Below are 8920 nucleotides of genomic sequence, written 5' to 3'. Positions count from 1 at the left end.
TCACGTTTTTTTACGTTTTTCTCCTTTTCGCCTCTTTTCTGGGCGTATTATTCTTCTTTTTCTTCTTTTTTTTCGTCTAATGCATACCCCATCAGTGCAGCAATGCTTATTCAATACCGCCAGCAGATGGAGACACTGGGGGATAATTTTCTAAGGATTTATACTGATTTTTCCTGTCTGAATTTGTCGCACAGAAAGTTGCAGGCCAAATATGTGTGACATTTCTGCGACTTTAGCTTCTAGAGCATTTTTACAACATTATACATAGGTGCTGAATACATAAAAAGCGACTGTTCAGCGACAGACAAGTCGCATCGGCTGAAAGTAGGCCAGAATGTCAGTCCATGTTGGAGCAGGTTTAGATACAGTCTAAAGCATAGATCTCAAAGTCTGTGCACAGAATTTAGCAAGGGCCTCGCACCTTCTGATGCATCAGGTAGGTGCACTATAGCATAGCCTAACCCTCTGTACTTTGGTCTATATTGATGCGGGACATAGACAGCCAGCTGATGACCAATCCATTAGTGCAATGGATGGCTGGAAGCATTTGTCTTTGCCTTTGCAATACCACAGAAGCAATGCATGGTCAATGTACAGCAATGACACACCTGTGTGAACAGCCAGGAGACCCCCCCATGTTATGTTACATAGTTACATAGTTAGTACGGTCGAAAAAAGACATATGTCCATCAAGTTCAACCAGGGAATTAAGGGGTAGGGGTGTGGCGCGATATTGGGGAAGGGATGAGATTTTATATTTCTTCATAAGCATTAATCTTATTTTGTCAATTAGGAACATTCAGCACCCACCCGCTATCAAGGCAGCTGCCTATCATGTCATGCCCTACCTGCACAGGTGTGCTGGCTACTCAAATGATCCAATTAAGGAGGCCATTTAGTCAGCAGCAGCAGAAGTCCTGTGCCTGGACGCTCCAACAGCGGCCAGACACAAGCAGAAGCAGCAGAAGCAGCAGCAGCACCACCTTTTGTTTTTTGGCTGCAGCAGCAGCAGCAGCAGCAGCAAGGCCCACAGGGCTGGCTAGCTGGCTAGCCAGCAAGCAGGTAGCAATGAAAGTAGGAATCTTTCTTTTTAACCCTGTAAGGGGGTGGTGCACTGTACCCGAAGATACTGCCATATCGGGTCAATGCATAGGGCGACGGAAGCAAGCTTCGAAATCGGCCCCCGTTCTCAAAAATCCATTTAATATATGGTCCCCAGATAGGGGACGTATCAGATATTAAACTGATAAGAACAGATACTACACTTGATCTTAGCCAAAAGGCCGAGAAGCGATAACCGTGAAAGGGGCGGGCCCAACAAGGTCCCCTTCATGGGCACTATCACTGCTTGCTGTCAGGGAGGCTGCCAGACAATTTTCCATGCACACTCTGGGCTGGGGGGCAGTCAACCACCAGTACACACAGCAGAACCTAAACCCATACCATTATTGCTAAGCAGCAAGACAGGGGCCCATTGCACTCCCACGGGGCCTTTTTAAATGCAATCCATAACCCGGATTTGCCAGGAACCCTTCTTACTCCTCCTACTTGCATGTGACACTGGGCTTAGTCTGCATAGGAAACACACACACAAGCACACACCTACCTTTGTTGCCTGCAGATGCCTCCTTGGCTGTCCCCAAACGGTATCAAACCAACACCCACGGGAAGCTGTAAGCATAGAGGACATGCCTGCACCCCATTGGACTTACCTGTGTGGGTTAAATCCGGGTTATTTGACAACCTATGGCGGTGATGGTTCTGCTCAGGCAGAGCAGTGCTGATGCTCCTCATAAAGCTGTCGCTGCTGTGAAGGTTCTAGGTGACATCACAATCCCTATGGTTACATACACAACAAAGCTGGGTTGTTGTTGTTTACACTCTGCAAGGCCTGTGGAAGTGAGTGACATCATAGCACTGTAGTTCTGAGGGTTCTAGATGGATGCAACAATCTCCTGTTGCTTCTATGAAGGCCATAATAGACGACATCACCAAACAGCTCCATAGTCACATACACAGCAAAGGAGAGATGTTGTTTACACCTAGTGATGTCAGTGGTATTGAGTGACATCACAGCACAGTGCTAAGGCTCCTGGGCCTGGACACAGCAGCGGCTGCAATATCTCAACGGAGAATACGTTTATATATATGTGTGTGTGTGCGCGTATATATATATATATATATATATATATATATATATATATATATATATTTCTCCGCCGAAATCACTTTTAAACCCATTTCCACCTTTTTTTCCCTTCTCTTCCTCTTACTTTTTTTTCACGTTTTTTTACGTTTTTCTCCTTTTCGCCTCTTTTCTGGGCGTATTATTCTTCTTTTTCTTCTTTTTTTTCGTCTAATGCATACCCCATCAGTGCAGCAATGCTTATTCAATACCGCCAGCAGATGGAGACACTGGGGGATAATTTTCTAAGGATTTATACTGATTTTTCCTGTCTGAATTTGTCGCACAGAAAGTTGCAGGCCAAATATGTGTGACATTTCTGCGACTTTAGCTTCTAGAGCATTTTTACAACATTATACATAGGTGCTGAATACATAAAAAGCGACTGTTCAGCGACAGACAAGTCGCATCGGCTGAAAGTAGGCCAGAATGTCAGTCCATGTTGGAGCAGGTTTAGATACAGTCTAAAGCATAGATCTCAAAGTCTGTGCACAGAATTTAGCAAGGGCCTCGCACCTTCTGATGCATCAGGTAGGTGCACTATAGCATAGCCTAACCCTCTGTACTTTGGTCTATATTGATGCGGGACATAGACAGCCAGCTGATGACCAATCCATTAGTGCAATGGATGGCTGGAAGCATTTGTCTTTGCCTTTGCAATACCACAGAAGCAATGCATGGTCAATGTACAGCAATGACACACCTGTGTGAACAGCCAGGAGACCCCCCCATGTTATGTTACATAGTTACATAGTTAGTACGGTCGAAAAAAGACATATGTCCATCAAGTTCAACCAGGGAATTAAGGGGTAGGGGTGTGGCGCGATATTGGGGAAGGGATGAGATTTTATATTTCTTCATAAGCATTAATCTTATTTTGTCAATTAGGAACATTCAGCACCCACCCGCTATCAAGGCAGCTGCCTATCATGTCATGCCCTACCTGCACAGGTGTGCTGGCTACTCAAATGATCCAATTAAGGAGGCCATTTAGTCAGCAGCAGCAGAAGTCCTGTGCCTGGACGCTCCAACAGCGGCCAGACACAAGCAGAAGCAGCAGAAGCAGCAGCAGCACCACCTTTTGTTTTTTGGCTGCAGCAGCAGCAGCAGCAGCACCAAGGCCCACAGGGCTGGCTAGCTGGCTAGCCAGCAAGCAGGTAGCAATGAAAGTAGGAATCTTTCTTTTTAACCCTGTAAGGGGGTGGTGCACTGTACCCGAAGATACTGCCATATCGGGTCAATGCATAGGGCGACGGAAGCAAGCTTCGAAATCGGCCCCCGTTCTCAAAAATCCATTTAATATATGGTCCCCAGATAGGGGACGTATCAGATATTAAACTGATAAGAACAGATACTACACTTGATCTTAGCCAAAAGGCCGAGAAGCGATAACCGTGAAAGGGGCGGGCCCAACAAGGTCCCCTTCATGGGCACTATCACTGCTTGCTGTCAGGGAGGCTGCCAGACAATTTTCCATGCACACTCTGGGCTGGGGGGCAGTCAACCACCAGTACACACAGCAGAACCTAAACCCATACCATTATTGCTAAGCAGCAAGACAGGGGCCCATTGCACTCCCACGGGGCCTTTTTAAATGCAATCCATAACCCGGATTTGCCAGGAACCCTTCTTACTCCTCCTACTTGCATGTGACACTGGGCTTAGGATCTGCATAGGAAACACACACACAAGCACACACCTACCTTTGTTGCCTGCAGATGCCTCCTTGGCTGTCCCCAAACGGTATCAAACCAACACCCACGGGAAGCTGTAAGCATAGAGGACATGCCTGCACCCCATTGGACTTACCTGTGTGGGTTAAATCCGGGTTATTTGACAACCTATGGCGGTGATGGTTCTGCTCAGGCAGAGCAGTGCTGATGCTCCTCATAAAGCTGTCGCTGCTGTGAAGGTTCTAGGTGACATCACAATCCCTATGGTTACATACACAACAAAGCTGGGTTGTTGTTGTTTACACTCTGCAAGGCCTGTGGAAGTGAGTGACATCATAGCACTGTAGTTCTGAGGGTTCTAGATGGATGCAACAATCTCCTGTTGCTTCTATGAAGGCCATAATAGACGACATCACCAAACAGCTCCATAGTCACATACACAGCAAAGGAGAGATGTTGTTTACACCTAGTGATGTCAGTGGTATTGAGTGACATCACAGCACAGTGCTAAGGCTCCTGGGCCTGGACACAGCAGCGGCTGCAATATCTCAACGGAGAATACGTTTATATATATGTGTGTGTGTGCGCGTATATATATATATATATATATATATATATATATATATATATATATATTTCTCCGCCGAAATCACTTTTAAACCCATTTCCACCTTTTTTTCCCTTCTCTTCCTCTTACTTTTTTTTCACGTTTTTTTACGTTTTTCTCCTTTTCGCCTCTTTTCTGGGCGTATTATTCTTCTTTTTCTTCTTTTTTTTCGTCTAATGCATACCCCATCAGTGCAGCAATGCTTATTCAATACCGCCAGCAGATGGAGACACTGGGGGATAATTTTCTAAGGATTTATACTGATTTTTCCTGTCTGAATTTGTCGCACAGAAAGTTGCAGGCCAAATATGTGTGACATTTCTGCGACTTTAGCTTCTAGAGCATTTTTACAACATTATACATAGGTGCTGAATACATAAAAAGCGACTGTTCAGCGACAGACAAGTCGCATCGGCTGAAAGTAGGCCAGAATGTCAGTCCATGTTGGAGCAGGTTTAGATACAGTCTAAAGCATAGATCTCAAAGTCTGTGCACAGAATTTAGCAAGGGCCTCGCACCTTCTGATGCATCAGGTAGGTGCACTATAGCATAGCCTAACCCTCTGTACTTTGGTCTATATTGATGCGGGACATAGACAGCCAGCTGATGACCAATCCATTAGTGCAATGGATGGCTGGAAGCATTTGTCTTTGCCTTTGCAATACCACAGAAGCAATGCATGGTCAATGTACAGCAATGACACACCTGTGTGAACAGCCAGGAGACCCCCCCATGTTATGTTACATAGTTACATAGTTAGTACGGTCGAAAAAAGACATATGTCCATCAAGTTCAACCAGGGAATTAAGGGGTAGGGGTGTGGCGCGATATTGGGGAAGGGATGAGATTTTATATTTCTTCATAAGCATTAATCTTATTTTGTCAATTAGGAACATTCAGCACCCACCCGCTATCAAGGCAGCTGCCTATCATGTCATGCCCTACCTGCACAGGTGTGCTGGCTACTCAAATGATCCAATTAAGGAGGCCATTTAGTCAGCAGCAGCAGAAGTCCTGTGCCTGGACGCTCCAACAGCGGCCAGACACAAGCAGAAGCAGCAGAAGCAGCAGCAGCACCACCTTTTGTTTTTTGGCTGCAGCAGCAGCAGCAGCAGCAGCAAGGCCCACAGGGCTGGCTAGCTGGCTAGCCAGCAAGCAGGTAGCAATGAAAGTAGGAATCTTTCTTTTTAACCCTGTAAGGGGGTGGTGCACTGTACCCGAAGATACTGCCATATCGGGTCAATGCATAGGGCGACGGAAGCAAGCTTCGAAATCGGCCCCCGTTCTCAAAAATCCATTTAATATATGGTCCCCAGATAGGGGACGTATCAGATATTAAACTGATAAGAACAGATACTACACTTGATCTTAGCCAAAAGGCCGAGAAGCGATAACCGTGAAAGGGGCGGGCCCAACAAGGTCCCCTTCATGGGCACTATCACTGCTTGCTGTCAGGGAGGCTGCCAGACAATTTTCCATGCACACTCTGGGCTGGGGGGCAGTCAACCACCAGTACACACAGCAGAACCTAAACCCATACCATTATTGCTAAGCAGCAAGACAGGGGCCCATTGCACTCCCACGGGGCCTTTTTAAATGCAATCCATAACCCGGATTTGCCAGGAACCCTTCTTACTCCTCCTACTTGCATGTGACACTGGGCTTAGGATCTGCATAGGAAACACACACACAAGCACACACCTACCTTTGTTGCCTGCAGATGCCTCCTTGGCTGTCCCCAAACGGTATCAAACCAACACCCACGGGAAGCTGTAAGCATAGAGGACATGCCTGCACCCCATTGGACTTACCTGTGTGGGTTAAATCCGGGTTATTTGACAACCTATGGCGGTGATGGTTCTGCTCAGGCAGAGCAGTGCTGATGCTCCTCATAAAGCTGTCGCTGCTGTGAAGGTTCTAGGTGACATCACAATCCCTATGGTTACATACACAACAAAGCTGGGTTGTTGTTGTTTACACTCTGCAAGGCCTGTGGAAGTGAGTGACATCATAGCACTGTAGTTCTGAGGGTTCTAGATGGATGCAACAATCTCCTGTTGCTTCTATGAAGGCCATAATAGACGACATCACCAAACAGCTCCATAGTCACATACACAGCAAAGGAGAGATGTTGTTTACACCTAGTGATGTCAGTGGTATTGAGTGACATCACAGCACAGTGCTAAGGCTCCTGGGCCTGGACACAGCAGCGGCTGCAATATCTCAACGGAGAATACGTTTATATATATGTGTGTGTGTGCGCGTATATATATATATATATATATATATATATATATATATATATATATATATATATATCTCCGCCGAAATCACTTTTAAACCCATTTCCACCTTTTTTTCCCTTCTCTTCCTCTTACTTTTTTTTCACGTTTTTTTACGTTTTTCTCCTTTTCGCCTCTTTTCTGGGCGTATTATTCTTCTTTTTCTTCTTTTTTTTCGTCTAATGCATACCCCATCAGTGCAGCAATGCTTATTCAATACCGCCAGCAGATGGAGACACTGGGGGATAATTTTCTAAGGATTTATACTGATTTTTCCTGTCTGAATTTGTCGCACAGAAAGTTGCAGGCCAAATATGTGTGACATTTCTGCGACTTTAGCTTCTAGAGCATTTTTACAACATTATACATAGGTGCTGAATACATAAAAAGCGACTGTTCAGCGACAGACAAGTCGCATCGGCTGAAAGTAGGCCAGAATGTCAGTCCATGTTGGAGCAGGTTTAGATACAGTCTAAAGCATAGATCTCAAAGTCTGTGCACAGAATTTAGCAAGGGCCTCGCACCTTCTGATGCATCAGGTAGGTGCACTATAGCATAGCCTAACCCTCTGTACTTTGGTCTATATTGATGCGGGACATAGACAGCCAGCTGATGACCAATCCATTAGTGCAATGGATGGCTGGAAGCATTTGTCTTTGCCTTTGCAATACCACAGAAGCAATGCATGGTCAATGTACAGCAATGACACACCTGTGTGAACAGCCAGGAGACCCCCCCATGTTATGTTACATAGTTACATAGTTAGTACGGTCGAAAAAAGACATATGTCCATCAAGTTCAACCAGGGAATTAAGGGGTAGGGGTGTGGCGCGATATTGGGGAAGGGATGAGATTTTATATTTCTTCATAAGCATTAATCTTATTTTGTCAATTAGGAACATTCAGCACCCACCCGCTATCAAGGCAGCTGCCTATCATGTCATGCCCTACCTGCACAGGTGTGCTGGCTACTCAAATGATCCAATTAAGGAGGCCATTTAGTCAGCAGCAGCAGAAGTCCTGTGCCTGGACGCTCCAACAGCGGCCAGACACAAGCAGAAGCAGCAGAAGCAGCAGCAGCACCACCTTTTGTTTTTTGGCTGCAGCAGCAGCAGCAGCAGCAGCAGCAAGGCCCACAGGGCTGGCTAGCTGGCTAGCCAGCAAGCAGGTAGCAATGAAAGTAGGAATCTTTCTTTTTAACCCTGTAAGGGGGTGGTGCACTGTACCCGAAGATACTGCCATATCGGGTCAATGCATAGGGCGACGGAAGCAAGCTTCGAAATCGGCCCCCGTTCTCAAAAATCCATTTAATATATGGTCCCCAGATAGGGGACGTATCAGATATTAAACTGATAAGAACAGATACTACACTTGATCTTAGCCAAAAGGCCGAGAAGCGATAACCGTGAAAGGGGCGGGCCCAACAAGGTCCCCTTCATGGGCACTATCACTGCTTGCTGTCAGGGAGGCTGCCAGACAATTTTCCATGCACACTCTGGGCTGGGGGGCAGTCAACCACCAGTACACACAGCAGAACCTAAACCCATACCATTATTGCTAAGCAGCAAGACAGGGGCCCATTGCACTCCCACGGGGCCTTTTTAAATGCAATCCATAACCCGGATTTGCCAGGAACCCTTCTTACTCCTCCTACTTGCATGTGACACTGGGCTTAGGATCTGCATAGGAAACACACACACAAGCACACACCTACCTTTGTTGCCTGCAGATGCCTCCTTGGCTGTCCCCAAACGGTATCAAACCAACACCCACGGGAAGCTGTAAGCATAGAGGACATGCCTGCACCCCATTGGACTTACCTGTGTGGGTTAAATCCGGGTTATTTGACAACCTATGGCGGTGATGGTTCTGCTCAGGCAGAGCAGTGCTGATGCTCCTCATAAAGCTGTCGCTGCTGTGAAGGTTCTAGGTGACATCACAATCCCTATGGTTACATACACAACAAAGCTGGGTTGTTGTTGTTTACACTCTGCAAGGCCTGTGGAAGTGAGTGACATCATAGCACTGTAGTTCTGAGGGTTCTAGATGGATGCAACAATCTCCTGTTGCTTCTATGAAGGCCATAATAGACGACATCACCAAACAGCTCCATAGTCACATACACAGCAAAGGAGAGATGTTGTTTACACCTAGTGATGTCAGTGGTATTGAG

The 8920-nt window shown here is 46.2% G+C and overlaps 4 non-coding genes across 4 annotated transcripts; all 4 read right to left on the bottom strand.

The window, feature by feature from the left end:
• Positions 1-1104: 1104 nt before the first annotated feature.
• Positions 1105-1295, bottom strand: LOC130331994 (U2 spliceosomal RNA). The gene has a single exon (XR_008874762.1). It is a non-coding gene; the product is annotated as a U2 spliceosomal RNA (small nuclear RNA).
• A 2089-nt stretch (positions 1296-3384) lies between these two features.
• On the bottom strand, positions 3385-3575 carry LOC130331992 (U2 spliceosomal RNA). Its single transcript, XR_008874760.1, has one exon. It is a non-coding gene; the product is annotated as a U2 spliceosomal RNA (small nuclear RNA).
• A 2091-nt stretch (positions 3576-5666) lies between these two features.
• On the bottom strand, positions 5667-5857 carry LOC130331991 (U2 spliceosomal RNA). Its single transcript, XR_008874759.1, has one exon. It is a non-coding gene; the product is annotated as a U2 spliceosomal RNA (small nuclear RNA).
• Positions 5858-7957: 2100 nt separating this feature from the next.
• LOC130331990 (U2 spliceosomal RNA) lies at positions 7958-8148 on the bottom strand. Its single transcript, XR_008874758.1, has one exon. It is a non-coding gene; the product is annotated as a U2 spliceosomal RNA (small nuclear RNA).
• Between the last annotated feature and the right edge of the window lie 772 nt (positions 8149-8920).

The sequence above is a fragment of the Hyla sarda genome, unplaced genomic scaffold, assembly GCF_029499605.1.
Source record: "Hyla sarda isolate aHylSar1 unplaced genomic scaffold, aHylSar1.hap1 scaffold_360, whole genome shotgun sequence".
NCBI classification, from domain to species: domain Eukaryota; kingdom Metazoa; phylum Chordata; class Amphibia; order Anura; family Hylidae; genus Hyla; species Hyla sarda.
This window is presented reverse-complemented; position numbering and strand designations above follow the sequence as displayed.